This window comes from Paramisgurnus dabryanus, chromosome 23, assembly GCF_030506205.2.
Source record: "Paramisgurnus dabryanus chromosome 23, PD_genome_1.1, whole genome shotgun sequence".
Lineage (NCBI taxonomy): Eukaryota > Metazoa > Chordata > Actinopteri > Cypriniformes > Cobitidae > Paramisgurnus > Paramisgurnus dabryanus.
This window is the reverse complement of record NC_133359.1, coordinates 27,862,671-27,872,543: the sequence shown is the minus strand read 5'-3', so window position 1 is coordinate 27,872,543 and position 9,873 is coordinate 27,862,671. Positions and strand designations below refer to the sequence as shown.

The 9,873-nt window shown below is 47.6% G+C and overlaps 25 non-coding genes across 25 annotated transcripts; all 25 read right to left on the bottom strand.

Annotated features, from left to right (window-relative positions):
* Positions 1-213: 213 nt before the first annotated feature.
* Positions 214-295, bottom strand: trnas-uga (transfer RNA serine (anticodon UGA)). Its single transcript has one exon. It is a non-coding gene; the product is annotated as a tRNA-Ser (tRNA).
* Positions 296-420: 125 nt separating this feature from the next.
* trnah-gug (transfer RNA histidin (anticodon GUG)) lies at positions 421-492 on the bottom strand. Its single transcript has one exon. It is a non-coding gene; the product is annotated as a tRNA-His (tRNA).
* A 178-nt stretch (positions 493-670) lies between these two features.
* On the bottom strand, positions 671-752 carry trnas-aga (transfer RNA serine (anticodon AGA)). Its single transcript has one exon. It is a non-coding gene; the product is annotated as a tRNA-Ser (tRNA).
* Positions 753-846: 94 nt separating this feature from the next.
* Positions 847-919, bottom strand: trnak-uuu (transfer RNA lysine (anticodon UUU)). The gene has a single exon. It is a non-coding gene; the product is annotated as a tRNA-Lys (tRNA).
* Positions 920-1,511: 592 nt separating this feature from the next.
* Positions 1,512-1,652, bottom strand: LOC135781889 (U4 spliceosomal RNA). The gene has a single exon (XR_010545297.1). It is a non-coding gene; the product is annotated as a U4 spliceosomal RNA (small nuclear RNA).
* Positions 1,653-2,234: 582 nt separating this feature from the next.
* Positions 2,235-2,316, bottom strand: trnas-uga (transfer RNA serine (anticodon UGA)). The gene has a single exon. It is a non-coding gene; the product is annotated as a tRNA-Ser (tRNA).
* A 125-nt stretch (positions 2,317-2,441) lies between these two features.
* trnah-gug (transfer RNA histidin (anticodon GUG)) lies at positions 2,442-2,513 on the bottom strand. Its single transcript has one exon. It is a non-coding gene; the product is annotated as a tRNA-His (tRNA).
* Positions 2,514-2,691: 178 nt separating this feature from the next.
* Positions 2,692-2,773, bottom strand: trnas-aga (transfer RNA serine (anticodon AGA)). The gene has a single exon. It is a non-coding gene; the product is annotated as a tRNA-Ser (tRNA).
* A 94-nt stretch (positions 2,774-2,867) lies between these two features.
* trnak-uuu (transfer RNA lysine (anticodon UUU)) lies at positions 2,868-2,940 on the bottom strand. Its single transcript has one exon. It is a non-coding gene; the product is annotated as a tRNA-Lys (tRNA).
* Positions 2,941-3,532: 592 nt separating this feature from the next.
* Positions 3,533-3,673, bottom strand: LOC135781940 (U4 spliceosomal RNA). The gene has a single exon (XR_010545346.1). It is a non-coding gene; the product is annotated as a U4 spliceosomal RNA (small nuclear RNA).
* A 582-nt stretch (positions 3,674-4,255) lies between these two features.
* trnas-uga (transfer RNA serine (anticodon UGA)) lies at positions 4,256-4,337 on the bottom strand. Its single transcript has one exon. It is a non-coding gene; the product is annotated as a tRNA-Ser (tRNA).
* A 125-nt stretch (positions 4,338-4,462) lies between these two features.
* trnah-gug (transfer RNA histidin (anticodon GUG)) lies at positions 4,463-4,534 on the bottom strand. Its single transcript has one exon. It is a non-coding gene; the product is annotated as a tRNA-His (tRNA).
* A 178-nt stretch (positions 4,535-4,712) lies between these two features.
* trnas-aga (transfer RNA serine (anticodon AGA)) lies at positions 4,713-4,794 on the bottom strand. The gene has a single exon. It is a non-coding gene; the product is annotated as a tRNA-Ser (tRNA).
* Positions 4,795-4,888: 94 nt separating this feature from the next.
* trnak-uuu (transfer RNA lysine (anticodon UUU)) lies at positions 4,889-4,961 on the bottom strand. Its single transcript has one exon. It is a non-coding gene; the product is annotated as a tRNA-Lys (tRNA).
* Positions 4,962-5,553: 592 nt separating this feature from the next.
* LOC135788359 (U4 spliceosomal RNA) lies at positions 5,554-5,694 on the bottom strand. The gene has a single exon (XR_010547421.2). It is a non-coding gene; the product is annotated as a U4 spliceosomal RNA (small nuclear RNA).
* A 582-nt stretch (positions 5,695-6,276) lies between these two features.
* On the bottom strand, positions 6,277-6,358 carry trnas-uga (transfer RNA serine (anticodon UGA)). The gene has a single exon. It is a non-coding gene; the product is annotated as a tRNA-Ser (tRNA).
* Positions 6,359-6,483: 125 nt separating this feature from the next.
* On the bottom strand, positions 6,484-6,555 carry trnah-gug (transfer RNA histidin (anticodon GUG)). The gene has a single exon. It is a non-coding gene; the product is annotated as a tRNA-His (tRNA).
* Positions 6,556-6,733: 178 nt separating this feature from the next.
* On the bottom strand, positions 6,734-6,815 carry trnas-aga (transfer RNA serine (anticodon AGA)). The gene has a single exon. It is a non-coding gene; the product is annotated as a tRNA-Ser (tRNA).
* Positions 6,816-6,909: 94 nt separating this feature from the next.
* trnak-uuu (transfer RNA lysine (anticodon UUU)) lies at positions 6,910-6,982 on the bottom strand. The gene has a single exon. It is a non-coding gene; the product is annotated as a tRNA-Lys (tRNA).
* A 592-nt stretch (positions 6,983-7,574) lies between these two features.
* On the bottom strand, positions 7,575-7,715 carry LOC135781944 (U4 spliceosomal RNA). The gene has a single exon (XR_010545349.1). It is a non-coding gene; the product is annotated as a U4 spliceosomal RNA (small nuclear RNA).
* Positions 7,716-8,297: 582 nt separating this feature from the next.
* Positions 8,298-8,379, bottom strand: trnas-uga (transfer RNA serine (anticodon UGA)). The gene has a single exon. It is a non-coding gene; the product is annotated as a tRNA-Ser (tRNA).
* A 125-nt stretch (positions 8,380-8,504) lies between these two features.
* trnah-gug (transfer RNA histidin (anticodon GUG)) lies at positions 8,505-8,576 on the bottom strand. Its single transcript has one exon. It is a non-coding gene; the product is annotated as a tRNA-His (tRNA).
* Positions 8,577-8,754: 178 nt separating this feature from the next.
* On the bottom strand, positions 8,755-8,836 carry trnas-aga (transfer RNA serine (anticodon AGA)). The gene has a single exon. It is a non-coding gene; the product is annotated as a tRNA-Ser (tRNA).
* Positions 8,837-8,930: 94 nt separating this feature from the next.
* On the bottom strand, positions 8,931-9,003 carry trnak-uuu (transfer RNA lysine (anticodon UUU)). Its single transcript has one exon. It is a non-coding gene; the product is annotated as a tRNA-Lys (tRNA).
* A 592-nt stretch (positions 9,004-9,595) lies between these two features.
* On the bottom strand, positions 9,596-9,736 carry LOC135781941 (U4 spliceosomal RNA). The gene has a single exon (XR_010545347.1). It is a non-coding gene; the product is annotated as a U4 spliceosomal RNA (small nuclear RNA).
* Positions 9,737-9,873: the final 137 nt, after the last annotated feature.

Genomic DNA, 9,873 nt, shown 5'->3' with positions numbered 1-9,873 from the left:
TTCCTGCTGCACGTGCAGTATATGGTCAAAATGACAATGGAAGCCACATCACTTCACAACAGAGCCGATCTCTCACACACACAGGAGAAACTATGAAAGGCTGCATAGTTTTCCCACTGTGCAACCCATGGTACCAACTTGAGCTGCAGAAATAAAGCAAATCGTGAGCTGGAACATCCAACAAGAGAGAGGCCGAGCCAGGGACCAGACACTCGTAGTCGGCAGGGCTTGAACCTGCGCGGGGAGACCCCAATGGATTTCAAATCCATCGCCTTAACCACTCGGCCACGACTACAACAGGGTAACCTGGTGAGCTCTCTGGGCCTGGTGTGTGCTGGAAAAGAACTTGACGGTCAGGCAACCAGCCGATCACAAAAGGGGCAGGAGCGGGAAGACCCCAACAGACTTTCCCGGAAGGGCTGCCGTGACCCGGATTCGAACCGGGGTTGCTGCAGCCACAACGCAGAGTACTAACCACTATACGATCACGGCGTGCCACCGGGCTGCGCAAGAAAGATGCCTGCGGGTCTGCCTGAGTACAATGGCTGTGAGGGGACTGCCATTTCTATGCAGAAGTCAAAATCATTTTTGTATTTCTTTCAACTGCAAATCTTAAGCAGAAGCCCTCACGTAGTAGAGTCGGTCTACTCGAGAGTCTGAAGTCTGAAGACGTAGTCGGCAGGATTCGAACCTGCGCGGGGAGACCCCAATGGATTTCTAGTCCATCGCCTTAACCACTCGGCCACGACTACATGCTGTCGCTGTTGGGAAACTTTATCCTTTCCCCGTTCGCTACGAAACGGAGCTCTAGACACAGCAGCACAAAAGGCGATCGAGGCTACTCATCGCCCGAACAGGGACTTGAACCCTGGACCCTCAGATTAAAAGTCTGATGCTCTATCGACTGAGCTATCCGGGCTGGCACCTGAGTTCCAGGGCTTCACGCCTCAGCCAAGTACGGGACTTCAGTACCATGTCCTGTTAGCTACTCTTTGGTCTATGGACAGGTTAAATATTACTAGAATGCCAGAATGAGCAGGAAACTGCTTCAGTCTTCAAACAGAGTGCGTATTATCTATTTAAGTGGAGAAATCTTGCTTCTGCATGAGACTCTCTTTACTTCAGGAAAAGCACTCTTCATCCAAAACGTCACCAGAGAGGCAACGTTTCTAAGCTCAAGGAAATGTAGCTACATCTACGTAACATGCTGAAGTGACTCTTGAGCTGCACGAGAAAAAGCACATTTGACAAAACGTGACCCTGCCCGTGAAAACCCAGCTAAAATCTTTTTTGTGATTTGGTCTTTTCTACATAAAACCGTCCAACATACATAAAGGGTGTCGTTTGAAAACATCATCGTGATGTCCTTGGTACTGATTGCCACACAAAGGATGGAAATCAATGCGATGTCAAGTACCGGAATCAAACTTTGACGCTTTTAACCTCAGGACTATAAACATCAAAACAAACAAACACACACAACAAACTTCTCTTTGCAACAAACTCGTAAGTCTCTCAAGAGACTGTAAAAAATTGCCAAAGCTGACTGTATTTCAAGTCATCCTGGCGGGGTATTGGGTAAAGTTTTCAACCAGCAATGATCACGCCTCGGATAAACCTCATAGGCTACGATCTTGCCTCTGCGAAAGAATGATGGAAAAGGTCACGACCTCTCCTGTGCACATACCCGGACGCTGGACGACAGGGTGGTATTCAGGCTTTAAACTGAAATTAGACTTCAGGTACTGCTTTGCTGCATGTTGTGCCTTTTCAGCAGGTGAGAGATCTGCACAAAAAGTTTGTTCATTATCCGCTTTCTACTTAGAAAAGCAAAAGTGCAAATACACGTTTGAATTATTTAAGGAAAACAATCCGGGGGAGAGAATTGTGGGAATCCTGAAAACAAAGAGGGTAGAGCCATAGTCCTTAACCTCTCAGAAAATTGCTCAGGTCAGGATCAACTCGATTAGCGACGATCTACAACAGTTGTAAACAAAGTCTTGTTCCAGCTCTTCTATGGTTTCCTGCTGCACGTGCAGTATATGGTCAAAATGACAATGGAAGCCACATCACTTCACAACAGAGCCGATCTCTCACACACACAGGAGAAACTATGAAAGGCTGCATAGTTTTCCCACTGTGCAACCCATGGTACCAACTTGAGCTGCAGAAATAAAGCAAATCGTGAGCTGGAACATCCAACAAGAGAGAGGCCGAGCCAGGGACCAGACACTCGTAGTCGGCAGGGCTTGAGCCTGCGCGGGGAGACCCCAATGGATTTCAAATCCATCGCCTTAACCACTCGGCCACGACTACAACAGGGTAACCTGGTGAGCTCTCTGGGCCTGGTGTGTGCTGGAAAAGAACTTGACGGTCAGGCAACCAGCCGATCACAAAAGGGGCAGGAGCGGGAAGACCCCAACAGACTTTCCCGGAAGGGCTGCCGTGACCCGGATTCGAACCGGGGTTGCTGCGGCCACAACGCAGAGTACTAACCACTATACGATCACGGCGTGCCACCGGGCTGCGCAAGAAAGATGCCTGCGGGTCTGCCTGAGTACAATGGCTGTGAGGGGACTGCCATTTCTATGCAGAAGTCAAAATCATTTTTGTATTTCTTTCAACTGCAAATCTTAAGCAGAAGCCCTCACGAAGTAGAGTCGGTCTACTCGAGAGTATGAAGTCTGAAGACGTAGTCGGCAGGATTCGAACCTGCGCGGGGAGACCCCAATGGATTTCTAGTCCATCGCCTTAACCACTCGGCCACGACTACATGCTGTCGCTGTTGGGAAACTTTATCCTTTCCCCGTTCGCTACGAAACGGAGCTCTAGACACAGCAGCACAAAAGGCGATCGAGGCTACTCATCGCCCGAACAGGGACTTGAACCCTGGACCCTCAGATTAAAAGTCTGATGCTCTACCGACTGAGCTATCCGGGCTCGCACCTGAATTCCAGGGCTTCACGCCTCAGCCAAGTACGGGACTTCAGTACCATGTCCTGTTAGCTACTCTTTGGTCTATGGACAGGTTAAATATTACTAGAATGCCAGAATGAGCAGGAAACTGCTTCAGTCTTCAAACAGAGTGCGTATTATCTATTTAAGTGGAGAAATCTTGCTTCTGCATGAGACTCTCTTTACTTCAGGAAAAGCACTCTTCATCCAAAACGTCACCAGAGAGGCAACGTTTCTAAGCTCAAGGAAATGTAGCTACATCTACGTAACATGCCGAAGTGACTCTTGAGCTGCACGAGAAAAAGCACATTTGACAAAACGTGACCCTGCCCTTGAAAACCCAGCTAAAATCTTTTTTGTGATTTGGTCTTTTCTACATAAAACCGTCCAACATACATAAAGGGTGTCGTTTGAAAACATCATCGTGATGTCCTTGGTACTGATTGCCACACAGAGGATGGAAATCAATGCGATGTCAAGTACCGGAATCAAACTTTGACGCTTTTAACCTCAGGACTATAAACATCAAAACAAACAAACACACACAACAAACTTCTCTTTGCAACAAACTCGTAAGTCTCTCAAGAGACTGTGAAAAATTGCCAAAGCTGACTGTATTTCAAGTCATCCTGGCGGGGTATTGGGTAAAGTTTTCAACCAGCAATGATCACGCCTCGGATAAACCTCATAGGCTACGATCTTGCCTCTGCGAAAGAATGATGGAAAAGGTCACGACCTCTCCTGTGCACATACCCGGACGCTGGACGACAGGGTGGTATTCAGGCTTTAAACTGAAATTAGACTTCAGGTACTGCTTTGCTGCATGTTGTGCCTTTTCAGCAGGTGAGAGATCTGCACAAAAAGTTTGTTCATTATCCGCTTTCTACTTAGAAAAGCAAAAGTGCAAATACACGTTTGAATTATTTAAGGAAAACAATCCGGGGGAGAGAATTGTGGGAATCCTGAAAACAAAGAGGGTAGAGCCATAGTCCTTAACCTCTCAGAAAATTGCTCAGGTCAGGATCAACTCGATTAGCGACGATCTACAACAGTTGTAAACAAAGTCTTGTTCCAGCTCTTCTATGGTTTCCTGCTGCACGTGCAGTATATGGTCAAAATGACAATGGAAGCCACATCACTTCATAACAGAGCCGATCTCTCACACACACAGGAGAAACTATGAAAGGCTGCATAGTTTTCCCACTGTGCAACCCATGGTACCAACTTGAGCTGCAGAAATAAAGCAAATCGTGAGCTGGAACATCCAACAAGAGAGAGGCCGAGCCAGGGACCAGACACTCGTAGTCGGCAGGGCTTGAACCTGCGCGGGGAGACCCCAATGGATTTCAAATCCATCGCCTTAACCACTCGGCCACGACTACAACAGGGTAACCTGGTGAGCTCTCTGGGCCTGGTGTGTGCTGGAAAAGAACTTGACGGTCAGGCAACCAGCCGATCACAAAAGGGGCGGGAGCGGGAAGACCCCAACAGACTTTCCCGGAAGGGCTGCCGTGACCCGGATTCGAACCGGGGTTGCTGCGGCCACAACGCAGAGTACTAACCACTATACGATCACGGCGTGCCACCGGGCTGCGCAAGAAAGATGCTTGCGGGTCTGCCTGAGTACAATGGCTGTGAGGGGACTGCCATTTCTATGCAGAAGTCAAAATCATTTTTGTATTTCTTTCAACTGCAAATCTTAAGCAGAAGCCCTCACGAAGTAGAGTCGGTCTACTCGAGAGTCTGAAGTCTGAAGACGTAGTCGGCAGGATTCGAACCTGCGCGGGGAGACCCCAATGGATTTCTAGTCCATCGCCTTAACCACTCGGCCACGACTACATGCTGTCGCTGTTGGGAAACTTTATCCTTTCCCCGTTCGCTACGAAACGGAGCTCTAGACACAGCAGCACAAAAGGCGATCGAGGCTACTCATCGCCCGAACAGGGACTTGAACCCTGGACCCTCAGATTAAAAGTCTGATGCTCTACCGACTGAGCTATCCGGGCTCGCACCTGAGTTCCAGGGCTTCACGCCTCAGCCAAGTACGGGACTTCAGTACCATGTCCTGTTAGCTACTCTTTGGTCTATGGACAGGTTAAATATTACTAGAATGCCAGAATGAGCAGGAAACTGCTTCAGTCTTCAAACAGAGTGCGTATTATCTATTTAAGTGGAGAAATCTTGCTTCTGCATGAGACTCTCTTTACTTCAGGAAAAGCACTCTTCATCCAAAACGTCACCAGAGAGGCACCGTTTCTAAGCTCAAGGAAATGTAGCTACATCTACGTAACATGCCGAAGTGACTCTTGAGCTGCACGAGAAAAAGCACATTTGACAAAACGTGACCCTGCCCTTGAAAACCCAGCTAAAATCTTTTTTGTGATTTGGTCTTTTCTACATAAAACCGTCCAACATACATAAAGGGTGTCGTTTGAAAACATCATCGTGATGTCCTTGGTACTGATTGCCACACAGAGGATGGAAATCAATGCGATGTCAAGTACCGGAATCAAACTTTGACGCTTTTAACCTCAGGACTATAAACATCAAAACAAACAAACACACACAACAAACTTCTCTTTGCAACAAACTCGTAAGTCTCTCAAGAGACTGTGAAAAATTGCCAAAGCTGACTGTATTTCAAGTCATCCTGGCGGGGTATTAGGTAAAGTTTTCAACCAGCAATGATCACGCCTCGGATAAACCTCATAGGCTACGATCTTGCCTCTGCGAAAGAATGATGGAAAAGGTCACGACCTCTCCTGTGCACATACCCGGACGCTGGACGACAGGGTGGTATTCAGGCTTTAAACTGAAATTAGACGTCAGGTACTGCTTTGCTGCATGTTGTGCCTTTTCAGCAGGTGAGAGATCTGCACAAAAAGTTTGTTCATTATCCGCTTTCTACTTAGAAAAGCAAAAGTGCAAATACACGTTTGAATTATTTAAGGAAAACAATCCGGGAGAGAGAATTGTGGGAATCCTGAAAACAAAGAGGGTAGAGCCATAGTCCTTAACCTCTCAGAAAATTGCTCAGGTCAGGATCAACTCGATTAGCGACGATCTACAACAGTTGTAAACAAAGTCTTGTTCCAGCTCTTCTATGGTTTCCTGCTGCACGTGCAGTATATGGTCAAAATGACAATGGAAGCCACATCACTTCACAACAGAGCCGATCTCTCACACACACAGGAGAAACTATGAAAGGCTGCATAGTTTTCCCACTGTGCAACCCATGGTACCAACTTGAGCTGCAGAAATAAAGCAAATCGTGAGCTGGAACATCCAACAAGAGAGAGGCCGAGCCAGGGACCAGACACTCGTAGTCGGCAGGGCTTGAACCTGCGCGGGGAGACCCCAATGGATTTCAAATCCATCGCCTTAACCACTCGGCCACGACTACAACAGGGTAACCTGGTGAGCTCTCTGGGCCTGGTGTGTGCTGGAAAAGAACTTGACGGTCAGGCAACCAGCCGATCACAAAAGGGGCGGGAGCGGGAAGACCCCAACAGACTTTCCCGGAAGGGCTGCCGTGACCCGGATTCGAACCGGGGTTGCTGCGGCCACAACGCAGAGTACTAACCACTATACGATCACGGCGTGCCACCGGGCTGCGCAAGAAAGATGCTTGCGGGTCTGCCTGAGTACAATGGCTGTGAGGGGACTGCCATTTCTATGCAGAAGTCAAAATCATTTTTGTATTTCTTTCAACTGCAAATCTTAAGCAGAAGCCCTCACGAAGTAGAGTCGGTCTACTCGAGAGTCTGAAGTCTGAAGACGTAGTCGGCAGGATTCGAACCTGCGCGGGGAGACCCCAATGGATTTCTAGTCCATCGCCTTAACCACTCGGCCACGACTACATGCTGTCGCTGTTGGGAAACTTTATCCTTTCCCCGTTCGCTACGAAACGGAGCTCTAGACACAGCAGCACAAAAGGCGATCGAGGCTACTCATCGCCCGAACAGGGACTTGAACCCTGGACCCTCAGATTAAAAGTCTGATGCTCTACCGACTGAGCTATCCGGGCTCGCACCTGAGTTCCAGGGCTTCACGCCTCAGCCAAGTACGGGACTTCAGTACCATGTCCTGTTAGCTACTCTTTGGTCTATGGACAGGTTAAATATTACTAGAATGCCAGAATGAGCAGGAAACTGCTTCAGTCTTCAAACAGAGTGCGTATTATCTATTTAAGTGGAGAAATCTTGCTTCTGCATGAGACTCTCTTTACTTCAGGAAAAGCACTCTTCATCCAAAACGTCACCAGAGAGGCACCGTTTCTAAGCTCAAGGAAATGTAGCTACATCTACGTAACATGCCGAAGTGACTCTTGAGCTGCACGAGAAAAAGCACATTTGACAAAACGTGACCCTGCCCTTGAAAACCCAGCTAAAATCTTTTTTGTGATTTGGTCTTTTCTACATAAAACCGTCCAACATACATAAAGGGTGTCGTTTGAAAACATCATCGTGATGTCCTTGGTACTGATTGCCACACAGAGGATGGAAATCAATGCGATGTCAAGTACCGGAATCAAACTTTGACGCTTTTAACCTCAGGACTATAAACATCAAAACAAACAAACACACACAACAAACTTCTCTTTGCAACAAACTCGTAAGTCTCTCAAGAGACTGTGAAAAATTGCCAAAGCTGACTGTATTTCAAGTCATCCTGGCGGGGTATTAGGTAAAGTTTTCAACCAGCAATGATCACGCCTCGGATAAACCTCATAGGCTACGATCTTGCCTCTGCGAAAGAATGATGGAAAAGGTCACGACCTCTCCTGTGCACATACCCGGACGCTGGACGACAGGGTGGTATTCAGGCTTTAAACTGAAATTAGACGTCAGGTACTGCTTTGCTGCATGTTGTGCCTTTTCAGCAGGTGAGAGATCTGCACAAAAAGTTTGTTCATTATCCGCTTTCTACTTAGAAAAGCAAAAGTGCAAATACACGTTTGAATTATTTAAGGAAAACAATCCGGGAGAGAGAATTGTGGGAATCCTGAAAACAAAGAGGGTAGAGCCATAGTCCTTAACCTCTCAGAAAATTGCTCAGGTCAGGATCAACTCGATTAGCGACGATCTACAACAGTTGTAAACAAAGTCTTGTTCCAGCTCTTCTATGGTTTCCTGCTGCACGTGCAGTATATGGTCAAAATGACAATGGAAGCCACATCACTTCACAACAGAGCCGATCTCTCACACACACAGGAGAAACTATGAAAGGCTGCATAGTTTTCCCACTGTGCAACCCATGGTACCAACTTGAGCTGCAGAAATAAAGCAAATCGTGAGCTGGAACATTCAACAATAGAGAGGCCGAGCCAGGGACCAGACACTCGTAGTCGGCAGGGCTTGAACCTGCGCGGGGAGACCCCAATGGATTTCAAATCCATCGCCTTAACCACTCGGCCACGACTACAACAGGGTAACCTGGTGAGCTCTCTGGGCCTGGTGTGTGCTGGAAAAGAACTTGACGGTCAGGCAACCAGCCGATCACAAAAGGGGCAGGAGCGGGAAGACCCCAACAGACTATGCCGGAAGGGCTGCCGTGACCCGGAATCGAACCGGGGTTGCTGCGGCCACAACGCAGAGTACTAACCACTATACGATCACGGCGTGCCACCGGGCTGCGCAAGAAAGATGCCTGCGGGTCTGCCTGAGTACAATGGGTGTGAGGGGACTGCCATTTCTATGCAGAAGTCAAAATCATTTTTGTATTTCTTTCAACGGCAAATCTTAAGCAGAAGCCCTCACGAAGTAGAGTCGGTCTACTCGAGAGTCTGAAGTCTGAAGACGTAGTCGGCAGGATTCGAACCTGCGCGGGGAGACCCCAATGGATTTCTAGTCCATCGCCTTAACCACTCGGCCACGACTACATGCTGTCGCTGTTGGGAAACTTTATCCTTTGCCCGTTCCCTACGAAACGGAGCTCTAGACACAGCAGCACAAAAGGCGATCGAGGCTACTCATCGCCCGAACAGGGACTTGAACCCTGGACCCTCAGATTAAAAGTCTGATGCTCTACCGACTGAGCTATCCGGGCTCACACCTGAGTTCCAGGGCTTCACGCCTCAGCCAAGTACGGGACTTCAGTACCATGTCCTGTTAGCTACTCTTTGGTCTATGGACAGGTTAAATATTACTAGAATGCCAGAATGAGCAGGAAACTGCTTCAGTCTTCAAACAGAGTGCGTATTATCTATTTAAGTGGAGAAATCTTGCTTCTGCATGAGACTCTCTTTACTTCAGGAAAAGCACTCTTCATCCAAAACGTCACCAGAGAGGCAACGTTTCTAAGCTCAAGGAAATGTAGCTACATCTACGTAACATGCCGAAGTGACTCTTGAGCTGCACGAGAAAAAGCACATTTGACAAAACGTGACCCTGCCCGTGAAAACCCAGCTAAAATCTTTTTTGTGATTTGGTCTTTTCTACATAAAACCGTCCAACATACATAAAGGGTGTCGTTTGAAAACATCATCGTGATGTCCTTGGTACTGATTGCCACACAGAGGATGGAAATCAATGCGATGTCAAGTACCGGAATCAAACTTTGACGCTTTTAACCTCAGGACTATAAACATCAAAACAAACAAACACACACAACAAACTTCTCTTTGCAACAAACTCGTAAGTCTCTCAAGAGACTGTGAAAAATTGCCAAAGCTGACTGTATTTCAAGTCATCCTGGCGGGGTATTGGGTAAAGTTTTCAACCAGCAATGATCACGCCTCGGATAAACCTCATAGGCTACGATCTTGCCTCTGCGAAAGAATGATGGAAAAGGTCACGACCTCTCCTGTGCACATACCCGGACGCTGGACGACAGGGTGGTATTCAGGCTTTAAACTGAAATTAGACGTCAGGTACTGCTTTGCTGCATGTTGTGCCTTTTCAGCAGGTGAGAGATCTG